Genomic DNA, 18,058 nt, shown 5'->3' on the forward strand with positions numbered 1-18,058 from the left:
GTCTTCTGGAGGTACTTGGAGGTTAAATTTGATCTGAAAGAAAGTAATATACTTTACTCTTTCCTCTGTAAGATACAATTATAGATACCCTTTAGATTTTATTTTCACTTTCTGCTAAATTGCCCCTTTTATTTTCTTGGAAACGCTTATATCTATGTAGGTTCTTTAGGTTTCCATATTTGTTCTACAAAAGATAAAACAGACCCAATATAACTGTTAAATCTCTCTCTCTCTCTCTCTCTCTCTCTCTCTCTCTCTCTCTCTTTCTCCTTGTTTGTGTTTGTGTGTCTTTCAGTCTCCACCACCCCCACCCCAAACCTACCATGGTTCTGTATATCTCTGTGTTTGTTTATTGAATCTTACATCAATGGTAATTAGTTTTGACTATTCTATCCAACTTTGGAACTGTTTGGAAATGTGTAAACACTATCATTTCAACTGCATTGTACTAGTGAGGGTCCTCTACTAAATATGAAGAAAAAAATTCTCTCTATAACTAGAAAGTGGATGTATGAGAAAAATCTGTAGGCAAAGTCAAACTAATATAAAGTTGGATAATGTCAATACTTACTTATTCCACAAGGTGTGACGTCTCAGGTCCTCTTCAGAATTGAAAAGAATCCTGCAGAAATAAGTTCAGATGCCAGTGAAGAAATGAGCTTGCTAGTAAAATGAGAGCAAGCAGGCAGACTCACAGCTTCCGTCTTCTATGAACTTTTATAGGCCTGCAACAGAAGTGAGGACCATTTAATGGTGTGTCTTCTAGACTTAAGATTTGAATTAATGGTGTATGTTTTCCAGACTCAAGACTCAGATTAAAGTTGTTTTTCTACCAAAAGAGTCTATAGATGAACTGGATCTATCTACTTCAACTTAAGCCAAAAACTGTTAAAAGGCATCCCCTCCAGCTTTTTAGGTTATTTAAGTCCACAGTTAGTCTAAACAGGAAGACATTTGGTACTCCTTCACCACCAAAATGATGTTTCATGACTGTGGTGCATTGGGGTGGTGGGCGGGGTGGGGTGCCTGAGCTAGAAAAGAAAATAAAGGCCCTGCTATGAGTTTTGTCAGATAGGCTCCTGTCTGTTATATGGGGAAAGGGGGTGGTGAAGAACTCCTCAAGGAGTAACTGGAATGGGGTAACATTTGGGATGTAAAAAATTAAATAAAGAATGAAGAAAAAGAAACCAGTACAGAGAGAAAAGTGAGAGGGGAGGCAGTTTTTTCAGGAGAGTTTTTCAGAGACAGGTTGAAGAGAGAGAAATGAAGACACAGGGAAAAATAGAATGATTCAGAGAACAAGAAAGGTGCCAGAAGAGTGCAATAGTTGGTGAAGGTTAGTATGAGGTAAAGAAGAGCAGCTCAGAAAAAACTGAAATAATTCAGATTGAAGCAGATACAATGGAGAAGAGTTTTAAACTACCCATCCAGACCTCAGAAAAACCTAAATAGGAGTGACTTATTCACTTATAAGTATCAGAGTCTAATTTTTTTTCTAGGCCTAGAATAGACTTAGAGTTTAGAAGCTTCCAGCTCTAGGCCTAGGTCAACAGGTAGAAGGAGAAAACCTCAGAAATGACAATAAATACAGATAATAATTGCTATTCTTACTATAAAAACACTGGAAAATCTTTAGCAACTCTAAACCAGATATGAACAGCTGAGCTGCTCCGAGAACAGGTCAAACAGTCTGCTCTGCATTCAGCAATAGAGGATGAATGACCACAGGGAAAGGAAAGACCACTTGTCCCGCAAAGAAAACATGCACATTTATCGCTTTGTGTTTTTCTCTTTTTATGATTTTTTTGTTGCTACACAGCCATTCCTGCCAAATTCAAGACAAAACAAAGCTGTGATTTTCCTTCAGATAGAGGTGTAGCTTCAGCAACGTCTTCATTGAGGGCAGTTCACTGAGTGACTGCCATCTTTGTTGTGAGCAGTTAAGGTTTTCCTATGCTATTGTTTCATCACCATCTTATCTAAGGCAGATCATATGACTGGTTGTAGCTTCAGTGCCATCTTAGTTAGTGACAGGGCCATGGCCATCTATCGTATTTTCTATTGACACTTACCTAAACACTGCTTCCTTGCATTAGAACAGCCTTACAATCTCTAATTTCTATCCTGACTTGGTAAATCTTTATTTAATATTAATTTAAAGATTTACAGTAGTAAAAATTTAAAGATCACAGCATTAATGGTCAAGGGATTCCAGAGTGTGCTCAACCTGAGTTCCAGATTGGTAAGATTTTGTTTGATCCATTTTTTCCTAAAACACTTACAAGGAGCCTGACACCTCTACCACAAAAAAGGAAATGGTTACAGCATACTTGATCATAATTGTCTTAATTCCTGAAAAAAAAACAACAAGCAAACAAACAAACAAAAGCTTTGACTAGCCACCAGAAAGCTGGCTGCCAGTCTGTACAAGTACCTGTGACCCCATAAAATCAAATCCTCACCAGCTTTTAATTTATTAGCCAGATTTATAACAGTAAATCCTCAACCCCAAAATGCCTACACAAAGAACTCAAAATTCCGTTGATATAAATAAAATTTTTAGTTGTGAAGTGGCTCAGCTTTGGGAGACAACTTTCATCCCTCAGGTTGTAATACAGACAAACCCTTAGTATCCACCATTAGTTCCAAACACTGAAGGTAAAGTCAATTTGTAGAAAGAAGCACCAGTGTGAATGGAAAGTGAAAAATCAGAGAGGTATTAGACAGAAAAGGATGTGCCCAACTTTGACAAGAAGATATAGGAAGGGAAGCTATTCAAGAAGTCAGTGCTATGAGTAAAGGATAGAGAGTCCAGTTTTAATGGGACAATGATACAGAGAGAGGTTGAAGAGAGTACAAGAGAGACACAGGTAAAGACAGAACAAATCAGAGAGTGAGGTGGAGACAGAAGATTAGAACTGATTTCCAAAGTTAGTATGAGACCAAATGAGCAATTCACAGGAAGCTGAGAAAAGCCAAAATGAATCAGTTACAGTGGAGGGAAGTTTGAAGCCAGAACAAATGAAATCAGTCAGCCAGAGATCAGAAATCACTAGAAAGTGGTGAGCTTATTTAGCCATAAATATCAGAAGCTGAGAACATTCTAAGCCTAGTTTGATTGGACAGAGGCTAGAACCTTCCAGGACTAGTCCTATGTCAGCAGACCAAGGCAAAAAGTCTCAAAGATGACAATTAATATGTGTAAATAAAAGTGACTTTTACAGGAAAGTATTTGACTGCTGCCTGGACTGAAACCTCTATAGGTAAGTATGGTTAAAGCATATTCAGTTTAGATACCAGTTTCTAGAGACTGTGAAAGATATCACCAGATTCTCCTCTTTCTAGGAGTGTGGACTTGTGCCAGCCACAACTCATTGTCTGTGTAGTGTCACTGTGTCTCTCTTTATCTCTCTGTGCATCTTTGTTTCTCTCTACCTCATATTCTCTCTCTCTCTCTCTCTCTCTCTCTCTCTCTCTCTCTCTCTCTCTCTCTCTTTCCCCTCTCTCCTGCTCTGTCCACCTCTCTCTTGAGCTTTCTATGTACATTTGTCTGTTTTTTAAAATATCTCTCAATATTCTTATTTAGTTATTTATTTTTACATTCCAGATTTTATTCCAGTCCTGATCCACCCTCCCATCCAGGGTTCCACATCCCATAACTCCCAGCCCCCCATTATTCCACACCCTCCAATCTCCACAAAGTTGTCCCCATCTCATCCACTCCACCAGAACTCTAACCTTTCTGAGGCCTCCTGTCTCTTGAGGGTTATGTTTGTTTTCTGTGAATGAACCCAGACTCAGGGGTCCCCTGCTGTACACGTGTTGGAGGCCTCATCTCAGCTAGTGTTTACTGCCTGGTTGTTGATCCAGTGTCTACTAGATCTCAGGCGTAGAAGCTAATTGAGTGTGCTGGTCCTCATACAATCAGTTTGGATTTTTATATTAACTAGTTGCATTCTTTGATATTAGGATAATTACTACCATTATCACCTGTCTTCCTACTGTGTGGTACAAAATCCTTTTGTTTCTGGTCGATCTCTAGTAAATCACTCCTCCCATTCACTGCCCTACAAATACTTTACCCCTATCTTACCCTGTGACAGAGATTTCATTAGCAAAGCCCATGATTCATGCCCAGGGGGTCACACTTCCACCCTACAGGAGCCTACTCCTGAGAGCTAAGAAAGGAACAATTTAGAGCATCTTTCCTGCAAAGGGGTGGTTGCACAGTGATCATCTACAGTCATCTCCAATGTTAGATATCTATTTGGGATCCTATTATTGAGGCCCCCAAAACACCAGATACAGAGTCGCTGATGTTCATAGTTTTCAAAAAGTCTAATGTACAACAGGAATCTCACCCTCTGGAATAGGTTACAAGTGGGAATTAGGCTCTGATTGACAGGTTACTTATGCAGATGCAGTCTAATTGGTTTGTGGGATGTAGGTCTTATTGTGTTTCTTGGAGCTTATATGATTACAGAAGAGATAGATAGATTCGTTAACAGAGTGAGTAGTCTTTAAGATGAACTTAGGGGTGACAAAACCTTTCCAGGAACAGAAAGAAGCAAGAAGGGCTTTTACTTCTGTCTGGGAGACTGAATGTATATAAATTTAGGATAATGTGAAATATTTTTAGGTATGTATTGAAAAGAAAATTAAAGGACCTTGAATATTTGACAGCATTTTGAAGATAATTGATCATATAGTTTAGCATGAGTATATCTGAATATGCGTATCCATTGTCCTGAAGCCTGTGACTCACGCAAGCCTTTCTGAAATCTGGTAGTCTTAACTAGTTAATGAATGACTACTGAGGTAATGAGGTGGTAGATTACCTTGGCTAAGGAAGTAGACATATGTTTTCTAGTTGTAGTTAGCTTAGCTACCAATGCAGTCAGAAAGTTGAAAAACATGAATTTTAATCTAGATGTCATTAATGAAAATGTAAGAGGTTCGTCAATACTCTACTACCTACACAGATTTCCCTGGTCCCTGTGGTCTCCATCACAACTCGGCCAGAGTTAGTGCAGTATTAGGCCCAGAAGAGGAGAAGATTTTTCCTGTGGAGTAGGAACTTTGGAAAAAATGACACACCTTGTCCTAGGCAATATGGGGCATTTAACTCTCTTGTATCCTCAGTTTTACAACTGTGTAGGCTGATACCTGGCAGCAGCAAGGCAACTGAGCACTGTTTCTCAGTGGTTCTCATACCACAATCTAGGCAGTCTTGTCAGGATGCCTATTTCTTCTCAGAGAACTTGGTGGATGAGGGTGGGGCAGCAGTAACTGCTATGCATGGGATTCTCTGTCCTAATAACTTTAAACATGTAAGGTTACATTTGGCAGATTTCTGAAAAGATTGATAGTGAATTTCTATTAAGCATATGAGTTATGGAATCATTAATGCTGTGATCTTTAAGTTTTTACTGCTGTAAATCTTTAAATTAATATTAAATAAAGATTTACCAAGTCAGGATAGAAATTACAGATTCTAAGGCTGTTCTAATGTAAGGAAGCAGTGTTTAAGTATGTGCCTATAGCAAATATGGTAGATGGCCATTGTCTTTAACTAAGATGGCTCTGAAGCTACAACCAGTCATATGATCTGACTTAGCTAAGATGGTGCTGAAACAATAGCATAGGAAAACTTTACCTGCCCACAACAAAGATGGCAGTCACTCAGCGGACTGCCCTTAATCAAGATGGTGCTGAAGCTACACCTCTGTCTGAAGGAAAGTCACAGCTTTGTTATATCTTGAAATTGGCAGAAATGGCTGTGTTTCAGCAAAAAATAAATAAATAAATAAATAAATGAAAAGAGAAAAACACAAAGAGATAAATGGGCATGTGATCTTTGAGGGATAAGTGGTCTTTCCTTTCCCTGTGGTCATTCATCCTCTATTTCTGAATGCAGAGGAGACTGTTTGACCTGTTCTCAGAGCAGCTCAGGACTCTTAGTTTATTCTAGGCCTAGAGAAAATTTAGCCTCTGAAACTTATAGGTGAATAAGTCACTCCTATTCAGTTTTTTCTGAGGTCTGGGTGGGTAGTTTAAAACTCTTCTCCATTGTATCTGATTCAATCTGAATTATTTCAGTTTATCCTGAGCTGCTCTTCTTTGCCTCATACTAACTTTCACCAACTATTATACTCTTCTGGCTCCTTTCTTGTTCTCTGAATCATTCTGTCTTTCCCTGTGTCTCCATTTCTCTCTCTTCAACCTGTCTCTGAAAAACTCTCCCGGAAAAACTGCCTCCCCTCTCACTTTTCTCTCTGTACTGGTTTCTTTTCCTTCATTCTTTATTTAATTTTTTACATCCCAAATGTTACCCCATTCCAGTTTATCCTTGCAGAGTTCTTCACCACTCCCTTCCCCCAAATAAATAAATAGGAGCCTATCTGACAAAACTCATAGCAGGGTCTTTATTTTCTTTTCTAGCTCAGGCACCCCCACCCATCTCACCACCCCAATGCACCACAGTCATGAAACATCATTTTGGTGGTGAAGGAGTACCAAATGTCTTCCTGTTTAGACTACTGTGGACTTAAGTAACCTATAAAGCTGGAGGGGATGACTTTTAACAGTTTTTGGCTTAAGTTGAAGTAGATAGATCCAGTTCATCTACAGACTCTTTTGGTAGAAAAACACACCTTTAATCTGAGTCTAGAAGATACACCATTAACTGGGCCCTACTTCTATTGCAGGCCCATAAAAGTACATAGAAAGAGGAAGCTGTGAGTCTGCCTGCTTGCTCTCATTTTACTAGCAAGCTCATTTCTTCACTGGCATCTGAACCTACTTCTGCAGGATTCTTTTTAATTCTGAAGAGGACCTGAGACTTCAAACCTTGTGGAATAAATAAGTATTGACATTAGCCAATTTTATATTAGTTTGACTTCTGCCTACAGATTTTTCTCATACAACCACTTTCTATTTATGTAGAGAAATTTATCCCTTATGTTTAGTAGAGGACCCTGATTAGTACAACACAGTTGAAATGATAGTGTTTACACATTTCCAAACAGTTCCAAAGTTGGATACAATAGTCAAAACCAGTTAACATTGACCTAAGATTCAATAAACATACACAGAGATAGACAGAATCACGGTAGGTTTGGGTGGGGGTAGTGAAGACTGAGAGAGACACGAACACTGAAAGACAGAGACATACAGACACAAACAAACAAGGAGAGACAGAGAGGGGCGGAGGGAGAGGGCGAGGGTGAGGGAGAGGGAAAGAGATTTAACAGTCATAGTGGTCTGTTTTATCTTTGGTAGAACAAATATGAAAACCTACAGAACCTACATAGAATACATAGAAATAGACATTTCCAACTATATAAAAGGGGCAATTTAGCAGAAAATGAAAATAAAATCTAAATGGTATCTATAATTGTATCTTACAAGGACTGAGTAAATTCTATTACTTTCTTTCAGATCAACTTTAACCTCCAAACTACCTCCAGAAGACATGTCAGGGGACCTGGAAGCCAAGATTTGTGGTTACACACATATCAGTGTTCAGAAATTCTGCTACAAGTGGATCATTAGCAACTTTTCATTTTGCATGGATGGAATTCGGGAAAATATTACAAGCCCAGTGTTCTCATTAGAGGCCAATGAAGAAGTACAATGGTGTTTGAGAATATTCCCAAATGGTGTTGATGAAGAAAGCAAAGATTACCTGTCTGTTTGCCTGGGTTTGTACAGTTGTCCAAAGAGCCCAGTTTTGGCAAAGGTGCAGTTCTGGATCATAAATGCCCAAGGAGAGAAACATCAAATTAAAAAGATCCCAAATATTTTAAGCTTTAGTCCAAAACAACAATGGGGATTGAGGAAGTTCATCCTTCGAGATTTCCTCCTCTCCCTTAGGCATTGGCTTCTCCCTGAAGACCAGCTCATCCTGTGTTGTAAGGTGTCCATAGTAGGACCCTCCTTTAGCACGCCTGGACATAACATGACACCTGCAAACAAGGATCCAAGGCAGATTTTGGCTGATGACATAGGAGAGCTGTGGGAAAATTCCCTCTTCACAGACTGCAGCCTGGTTGTAGCTGGCCAGGAATTCAGAGCTCACAAGTCCATTCTAGCAGCTCGCTCTCCAGTTTTCAGAGCCATGTTTGAACATGAAATGCTGGAGAGCCTAACAAACCGAATTGAGATCCATGACATTCACCTGCAAGTCTTTAAGGAAATGATGGCCTTCATTTACACAGGGAAGGCACCACACCTCCACAGCCACCCAATGGCCCCTGATTTGTTGGCAGCTGCTGACATGTATGACCTGCAGGACTTGAAGGTCATGTGTGAGGATTCCCTGTGCAGGAACCTCTCTGTGAAGAATGCTGTACCAACTCTCATCCTGGCTGACCTCCCCAGCACAGAGCACCTGAAGACTAGAGCACCTGAAGACTAGGGTCATGGACTTCATTATACTTCATGCTTCTGAAGTCTCTAAGACCTTGGAGTGGAAGTCAATGGTGGGGTCACATCCCCACTTGGCAGAGGAAGCATTTCTCTCCCTGGCTTCTATACAGTGTTTTTCCTTGGAGCCTTCACTCAAACACCAAAAGGTATTTTAGGAGCTTGGCAGCTATGACCTACACCTGGCTTCTAACAGCTACAACTAGTGTTTTTAACAATGACTTCTGTTTAGATTACAGTTTTGCTGGAACATTTACAGTGAATCTAGGGCAAGGTAGCATGATGGCTATGGATTTCATACAGCTGTAATATTTCAAAATGGTGTGTAGAGAAAGGGCAGCACTAGGGTCTTGGACATTCTACCTGACATCTATCCTGTTGATGTTGTCTTATTCTTGCCTAATGTCTTGGAACTGGGATTCAACTGGCCTGAAGCAGAGACTAACTGACTTCCTTTGGAGAAACCTGTTTGCACTGGAATGAACAGAATAGGTGACCTAACTTGTATGCATTAACTGACATGTAAAGTTTTCCACCTAATTCATGTGTATTATCTATCTGCAAATAAAAATTCTTTCAACTTTACTGTATTTGTCCTCTTAATTGCCAGTTGCCTCATTGTTCTAATTAAGACTTCAATTCTTGTATTGAGTCTACTTAAGAGAATGAGAAACCTTGACTTACCTTTGCTTTTGTATACTGGCTTTGAGTTTCTCCCCATTTAAGTTGATCTTGATACGGGATTCTTCTATATTACCATTATTATATTTAGCCACATAATCTCTGTGATCATCTCTGGAGAACTTTTATCATTAAGTGATTGCTTCTTAAAGTCCATGTCCTGATCCAGTTTAATGATCATGTTTTTTGCTTTTTCTTTGTTTCCTTTTGTTTTGCTTTTCTTCTTTCAGTTAGTTTATGTGGTCAATTGAATTTTATTGATTTTTGTATATTGATCCACCCTTACTCACCTTGAGGCAAAGCCTACTTTGGTTTTGTTAATGATATTTTTAATGTGTTCTTGTAATTATTTAATGATTATGTTTGCATGAGTCCATAAGTTAAATTGATTTATGTTTTAGATATCAGTGTAACTGTAGTCTCTCATAAAATAGAGTGGGAAATATTCCTTCTTTTTTTATTTTGTGAAATGATTTGAGGAATATATGCCATAACACCTCTTAGATTAACAGGTGAAAATTATGGTCCCAGGCATTTTTTGATGGGGAGATTTTAATGGCTGCTGCTATACTTTGATGCCTTTGATTTGGTGCACACATAGTGAGAACTGAAATGGCAGCTTAGGCATTTTTAATTTGATGAGTATTAGTGTCCTTACCTAATATGAGTTCAACACACATTCATGTGATACTGCCCAGAGGGATTGACCTTAACTCCTCTAGACTTCTGAACACATAGATGTACAGGGGAGACAGTTTGTGTCCTATGTACCATTTACCAGTAATGACCTTTATAATTGGAAGTTGTAGTCCCCCTCCCTCCATTTTCAAAAAGACCTTCATATCCCCTAGGTCTTTTAGATTCAATCAGGTTGACTCATAAACCCACCTTGGATTACTGTCAACAACATTTCCATGTTCTTTTCACAACTGAAGAAAGTGAGAGAATTGTTGTAGAAGCTTGGAAATTGGTTCCAGAGGTAAATGGTCTGCCCACACAAGTCCAGGCAAATCTTGATACAGCCTTAACTTTGACCATACCCATCTGGCTTTTTAAGGCTGTTGAAGGTAGGGAGAGTATATGTGTCTACTACCAGATTCTGTTGGATGAGCCTCAGGGAAGCTTCAATCAAGGTGGCTTATAAATTTGCCTATGGTAACCAGGTGAAATAATGAGAACTCTACAGAATATTTAAAAAGAATTGTTTGAATCCCATAAGATTTACATTCTCTCAGACCCAGAAATGAGAGAACATTGTCAGTGGGAAGCTTGGCTTTTTTTTTCAACAAGCAGACCCTGATATCTGTCAGGAACTTCAGTTCCTGGATTGTTTTGCTGATAAGCAACGTCCTATAACATTATATAACAAGAACGATATGACTGAGAGCCTTGTGGCTCAGCTCCATTCCATGCCCTGTGTAAACTTAAAGAAGGAGGGGAAAGCCAGATAGTTTTTGGTGGGCACAGGGCACAAAATTCTGTCTTTTAACAAGCAACGGGACCAATTTCACGTAAAAAAATATGGGTACAGGGGGAACAGCCACCACGACCTATCCAGGTCTAGGCAAAGAAAGTTTGATTTTGTAATAAATCGGATTCATTCATGGTTATTTCTGAATGCCCATACTCCCAGATGGAAAACATTTCTTCACCAAAAAGGAGCACAGTTCCATTTTGATCCAGAGGGTGTGAAAGTGCTGGATAAAGTATTTCCATTTGTGATGATTTGCATATGCTTGGCTCAGGGACTCCTCTCACTATTAGAAGGCATGGCCTTGTTGGAGGAAGTGTGTCATCGTCGGGCTGGGCTTAGATGACCTCCTACTAGTTACCTGAGGATGCTGAGTGTGTTCCTGTCTTCCTTTGGGTAAAGATGTAGAACTCAGCTCCTCCTGCACCATGCCTGCCTGGATATTGTGACGCTGCCATGCTCCCTCATTGATGATATTGGACTGAACCTTGGAAACTGTTAGCCAGCTCCAAATAATTGTTGTCATTTATAAAGCTTGCATTGGTCATGGTGTCTGTTTACAGCAATATGACCCTAACTAGGACAGAGGTTGGTACCAGGAGCTGGGTATTGTGATAGACCTGACAAAGCTTTTGTTAGGGGGAATATAGATGTGGAGACTTTGGATTTGGAAAGCCATATAATGTTTTAAATGGGGCTTAATGGACCATCTTGGTAGAAATGGGGAAGATTTTGTTACTGAGAGTAATTTGAACTGTGCAGGCCTGGCCCAAGAGGTTTTAGAGGAGAATTTCTGTATCTGCTATAAAGGCTGCTTGTGTGGTATTTTGCTGAAGAATGTGGCCACTTTTTGCCCTTGTCTGAAGTGTCTGCCTGAAGTTAAGGTGAAGAGATTTAGATTAATTTCCTTGAAAAAGAAAGACTCAAAACAGCCTAGTGTAACTTCTCTTATAAGGTTACTAAAATTCACTCTTATGAAGAGCATTTTAATGAGAAAAGGAAGTTGAAAAAGGAGGAAACAAATCATGTGATTCGAGTATTAAAGGGACACCAGGAAGTGAAATGGAGCTGAATCCTGTGTTCAAGGATATTAAGTTTAATTAAGGAAGTAATGACATTGGAGCAAGATCCCAACCAACTAAATTAGCTCCAGGCAACCTACTACAAACCTTTAATCCTAGTAGGCAAAGACAAGCTCAGAGCTCTGCTTTCAAGGCCAGACTAGAGCAGAGCAAGTTCTAGGTGAGGCCAAGCTTAAATACAGGTGTGGTGGTACACACTTTTAATCCCAGGAGAGTGGCATGCAGATGTCTAAATTCATGCTCATCTACACAGCAATATCTAGGACAGCCAAGTTTAGACAGTGAAGGGGTTAGAAACGTGGAAGCTAGTGATAGTATAATAGAGTAAAGGGTCCATGTTCCAGTTCCTGCAAGCAGAACTCAGCAGCTTTAGCCATGTGTCTCTGGCTTTATATTTAAGAGGAGAAGAAGAGAATTGATGCTGATGAAATAAAGTTTCATAGTTTCAGAGTTATGAGAAACAAAGCTGTAAAAACAAGGTTTTGAGAAATATATCTGGTGGTCAGGATGCCTATGACAAACTTGTGACCTTTCTGAGAGATACATCTGATGTCAGAATGCCAAGTGATATGATGTAGTTTTGGTGATCAAGGTATTGAGTCAAGAATGAACAGACCTTACAGACCAAGGCCAAGCTAATTAGGACAAAACAAAAACAAATGTTCTCAGAGAGACTCCTTACCCCTCCCTGTGGTAAATTCGGAGAACGACCACAGGATGTCATCCTGACCCTGCCTGACCACCCTGTTCACCTCCCCCCCAAGGGACATGCGAACTTAGCCCTTTCCCAGTGATTCACCAAGGCCAGTTGTAGCACTGAATGAGGAAAATATCTAACTGAGGCAAGAACTGCCCATTGAGCAGGACAGAGAATACCTGACAAGATCCTTTGTCCTGTGTACCACCAATGAGAATAAGCCAGCTAACACTGTTGCTGAAGTCTGCCCTCTGTAATGAATAAAAGTTGGGTGCTTTTTGGGTTTGGGTAGCCTCTCCCTATGTGGATGAGCAACCCCACATATGTGGATTAAAACCTTATACCCTTAGGCTATTGCACTGGTCACTTAGTCAATCTGTGCTCTGTGGGTGGCACTCCTGGGGTAAGGCCACTATAGGGTCTTACAATATTTTGGTGCGTTGGCCCAGAATCATGCTCCCCTAGACCACAATAGGCAAAGATATCGGAGGTAAGCTCGAGCAATTCTACTACTGATAAAGGGCTTATATCCAAAATATAAAAAGAACTCAAGAAGTTAGACCACAGGCAATCAAATAACCCTATTATAAATGGGGTTCAGATGAAAACAAAGAATTCAGATCTGAGGAATGCCAAATGGCTGAGAAACACCTAAAGAAATGTTCAACATCTTTAGTCATAAGGTTAATGCAAATCAAAACAACCGTGAGAATTCACCTCACACCAGTGAGAATGGCTAAGATCAAAAACACAGTTGATAGCAAATGCTGGTGAAGATATGGAGAAAGAGGAACATTCCTCCATTGTTGGTGGGATTGCAGACTGGTACAACCATTCTGGAAATCAGTCTGGAGGTTCCTCAGTAAATTGGACATTCCATTTCCTGAGGACCCAGCTATTCTTCTCTTGGGCATATACCAAAAGATGCCCCAACATATAACAAAGACATGTGCTCCACTATGTTCATAGCAGCCTTATTTATAATAGCCAGAAGCTGGAGAGAACCAAGATTGCCTTCAACAGAGGAATGGATACAGAATATATGGTACATCTACTGAATGGACTATTACTCAGCTATCAAAAACAATGATTTTATGAAATTCATAGGCAAATGGATGGAACTGGAAAATATCATCCTGAATGGGGTGACCCAATCACAGAATAACATACATGGTATGCACTCATTGATGAGTGGCTATTAGCCCAAATGCTTGAATTACCCTAGATAAACAGAACACATGAAACTCAAGAAAGATGACCAAAATGTGAATGTTTCACTCTTTCTTTAAAAGGGGAACAAGGGGAACCTGATGGGACCAACTCTGCACCCAGTTCTCTGTACCCGAATCCCGTGGGAGGGAGAGCTAAACCTTCAGAGAGGCAGACACGCCTGGGAAACCAGACGAGTCTACACTTGGCCCACATCTCTGACTCCAGAGGAAAACACCTAATGCCATCTGGGACCCTGTGGCATGGGGGTGCCCAGAAAGGGCTGCGCAGATCGTCGTGCTTGCTGCCGCTGCGGAGAATTCATAAGCAAAACCCCAGGAGCAAACTTGAGCCTCCAGACCCGCGTAAGACCAACTTTTCTGCTACAAGCGACCTGACTGGTGAACTCAAAACACAGGCCCACAGGAACAGCTAAAGACCTGTAGATAGGAAAAACTACACACCCGAAAGCAGAACACTCTGTCCCAATAACTGGATGATAGAAAACAGGAAAACAGGTCTACCACACTCCTGACACACAGGCTCATAGGACAGTCTAGCCACTGTCAGAAATAGAAGAACAAAGTAACACTAGAGATAATCTGATGGTGAGAGGCAAGCGCAGGAACCCAAGCAACAGAAACCAAGACTACATGGCATCATCGAAGCACAATTCTCCCACCAAAGCAAACACTGTATATCCAAACACACCAGAAAAGCAAGATCTAGTTTCAAAATCATATTTGATCATGATGCTGGAGGACTTCAAGAAAGACATGAAGAACTCCCTTAGAGAAACACAGGAAAACATAAATAAACAAGTAGAAGCCTACAGAGAGGAATTACAAAAATCCCTGAAAGAATTCCAGGAAAACATAAATAAACAAGTAGAAGCCTATAGAGAAGAATCACAAAAATCCCTGAAACAATTCCAGGAAAACACAATAAAACAATTGAAGGAATTAAAAATGGAAATAGAAGCAATCAAGAAAGAACACATGGAAACAACCCTGGATATAGAAAAGCAAAAGAAGAGACAAGGAGCCGTAGATACAAGCATCACCAACAGAATACAAGAAATAGAAGAAAGAATCTCAGGAGCAGAAGATTCTATAGAAATCATCGACTCAACAGTCAACGATAATGTAAAGCAGAAAAAGCTACCGGTCCAAAACATACAGGAAATCCAGGACTCAATGAGAAGATCAAACCTAAGGATAATAGGTATAGAAGAGAGTGAAGACTCCCAGCTCAAAGGACCAGTAAATATCTTCAACAAAATCATAGAAGAAAACTTCCCTAATCTAAAAAAAGAGATACCCAAAAGCATACAAGAAGCCTACAGAACTCCAAATAGATTGGACCAGAAAAGAAACATCTCCCGACACATAATAGTCAAAACACCAAATGCACAAAATAAAGAAAGAATATTAAAAGCAGTAAGGGAAAAAGGTCAAGTAACATATAAAGGTAGACCTATCAGAATCACATCACACTTTTCGCCAGAGACTATGAAAGCCAGAAGATCCTGGACAGATGTCATACAGACCCTAAGAGAACACAAATGCCAGCCCAGGTTACTGTATCCAGCAAAACTATCAATTAACATAGATGGCGAAACCAAGATATTCCATGACAAAACCAAATTTATACAACATCTTTCTACAAATCCAGCACTACAAAGGATAATAAATGGTAAAGCCCAACATAAGGAGGGAAGCTACACCCTAGAAAAAGGAAGAAACTAATCGTCTTGGCAACAAAACAAAGAGAAGAAAAGCACACAAACATAACCTCACATCCAAATATGAATATAACAGGAAGCAATAATCACTATTCCTTAGGATCTCTCAACATCAATGGTCTCAACTCCCCAATAAAAAGACATAGATTAACAAACTGGATACGCAATGAGGACCCTGCATTCTGATGCCTACAGGAAACACACCTCAGAGACAAAGACAGACACTACCTCAGAGGGAAAGGCTGGAAATCAACTTTCCAAGCAAGTGGTCGGAAGAAGCAAGCTGTAGTAGCCATTCAAATATCAAATAAAATCAATTTTCAACTAAAATTCATCAAAAAGATAAGGAAGGACACTTCATAATCATCAAAGGAAAAATCAACCAAGATGAACTCTCAATCCTAAATATCTATGCCCCAAATACAAGGGCACCTACATATGTAAAAGAAACCTTACTAAAGCTCAAAACACACATTGCACCTCACACAATAATAGTAGGAGATTTCAATACTCCACTCTCATCAATGGACAGATCATGGAAACAGAAATTAAACAGAGACGTAGACTAAGAGAAGTCATGAACCAAATGGACATAACAGATATTTATAGAACATTCTATCCTAAAGCAAAAGGATATACCTTCTTCTCAGCTCCTCATGGTACTTTCTCCAAAATTGACCATATAATTGGTCAAAAACGGGCCTCAACAGGTACAGAAAGATAGAAATAATCCCATGCGTGCTATCAGACCACCACGGCCTAAAGCTGGTCTTCAATAACAATAAGGGAAGAATGCCCACATATACGTGGAAGTTGAAAAATGCTCTACTCAATGATAACCTGGTCAAGGAAGAAATAAAGAACGAAATTAAAGACTTTTTAGAATTTAGTGAAAATGAAGGTACAACATACCCAAACTTATGGGACACAATGAAAGCTGTGCTAAGAGGAAAACTCATAGCTCTGAGTGCCTGCAGAAAGAAACAGGAGAGAGCATATGTCAGTAGCTTGACAGCACACCTAAAAGCTCTAGAACAAAAAGAAGCAAATGCACCCAGGAAGAGTAGAAGACAGGAAATCATCAAACTCAGAGCTGAAATCAACAAAGTAGAAACAAAAAGAACCATAGAAAGAATCAACAGAACCAAAAGTTGGTTCTTTGAGAAAATCAACAAGATAGATAAACCCTTAGCCAGACTAACGAGAGGACACAGAGAGTGTTTCCAAATTAACAAAATCAGAAATGAAAAGGGAGACATAACTACAGATTCAGAGGAAATTCAAAAGTCATCAGATCTTTCTACAAAAGCCTATATTCAACAAAACTTGAAAATCTGCAGGAAATGGACAATTTCCTAGACAGATACCAGGTACCGAAGTTAAATCAGGAACAGATAAACCATATAAACAACCCCATATCTCCTAAGGAAATAGAAGCAGTCATTAAAGTTCACCCAACCAAAATGAGCCCAGGTCCAGATGGGTTTAGTGCAGAATTCTATCAGACCTTCATAGAAAATCTCAGACCAATACTATCTAAACTATTCCACAAAATTGAAACAGATGTAGCACTACCGAATTCCTTCTATGAAGCAACAATTACTCTTATACCTACATCACACAAAGACCCAACAAAGAAAGAGAACTTCAGACCAATTTCCCTTATGAATATTGATGCAAAAATACTCAATAAAATTCTGGCAAACTGAATCCAAGAGCACATCAAAACAGTCATCCACCATGATCAAGTATGCTTCATCCCAGGCATGTAGGGATGGTTTAATATAAAGAAAACCATCAACGTGATCCATTATATAAACAAACTGAAAGAACAAAACCACATGATCATTTCATTAGATGCTGAGAAAGCATTTGACAAAATTCAACACCCCTTCATGATAAAAGTCCTGGAAAGAATAGGAATTCAAGGCCCATACCTAAACATAGTAAAAGCCATATACAGCAAACCAGTTGCTAACATTAAACTAAATGGAGAGAAACTTGAAGCAATCCCACTAAAATCAGGGACTAGACAAGGCTGCCCACTCTCTCCATACTTATTCAATATAGTTCTTGAAGTTCTAGCCAGAACAATCAGACAAGAAAAGGAAATCAAGGGGATACAGATTGGAAAAGAAGAAGTCAAAATATCACTATTTGCAGATGATATGATAGTATATTTAAGATATCCCAAAAGTTCCACCAGAGAACTACTAAAGCTGATAAACAACTTCAGCAAAGTGGCTGGGAATAAAATTAACTCAAATAAATCAGTAGCCTTCCTTTACACAAAAGAGAAACAAGTCGAGAAAGAAATTAGGGAAACGACACCCTTCAGAATAGACCCACTCCTTTTTTAAAAGGGGAACAAGAATACCTTTGGCAGGGAATAGAGAGGCAAAGATTAAAACAGACACAGAAGGAACACCCATTCAGAGCCTGCCCCACATGTAGCCGATACATATACAGCCATCCAATTAGACAAGATGGATGAAGCAAAGAAGTGCAGGCCGACAGGAGCCGGATGTAGATCGCTCCTGAGAGACACAGCCAGAATACAGCAAATACAGAGACAAATGCCAGCAGCAAACCACTGAACTGAGAAAAGGACCCTCATTGAAGGAATCAGAGAAAGAACTGGAAGAGCTTGAAGGGGCTCAAGACCCCATATGTACAACAATGCCAAGCAACCGGAGCTTCCAGGGACTAAGCCACTACCTAAAGACTATACATGGACTGACCCTGGA

At 39.7% G+C, this 18,058-nt stretch overlaps 1 pseudogene; it reads left to right on the top strand.

Moving 5' to 3' along the window:
* Positions 1 to 7,474: 7,474 nt before the first annotated feature.
* Tdpoz2l6 (TD and POZ domain containing 2 like 6) lies at positions 7,475 to 8,585 on the top strand (annotated as a pseudogene).
* The last annotated feature ends 9,473 nt before the right edge of the window (positions 8,586 to 18,058 follow it).

This window comes from Rattus norvegicus, chromosome 2 (assembly GCF_021556685.1).
Source record: "Rattus norvegicus strain SHRSP/BbbUtx chromosome 2, alternate assembly SHRSP_T2T, whole genome shotgun sequence".
In the NCBI taxonomy this organism is placed as follows: Eukaryota; Metazoa; Chordata; class Mammalia; order Rodentia; family Muridae; genus Rattus; species Rattus norvegicus.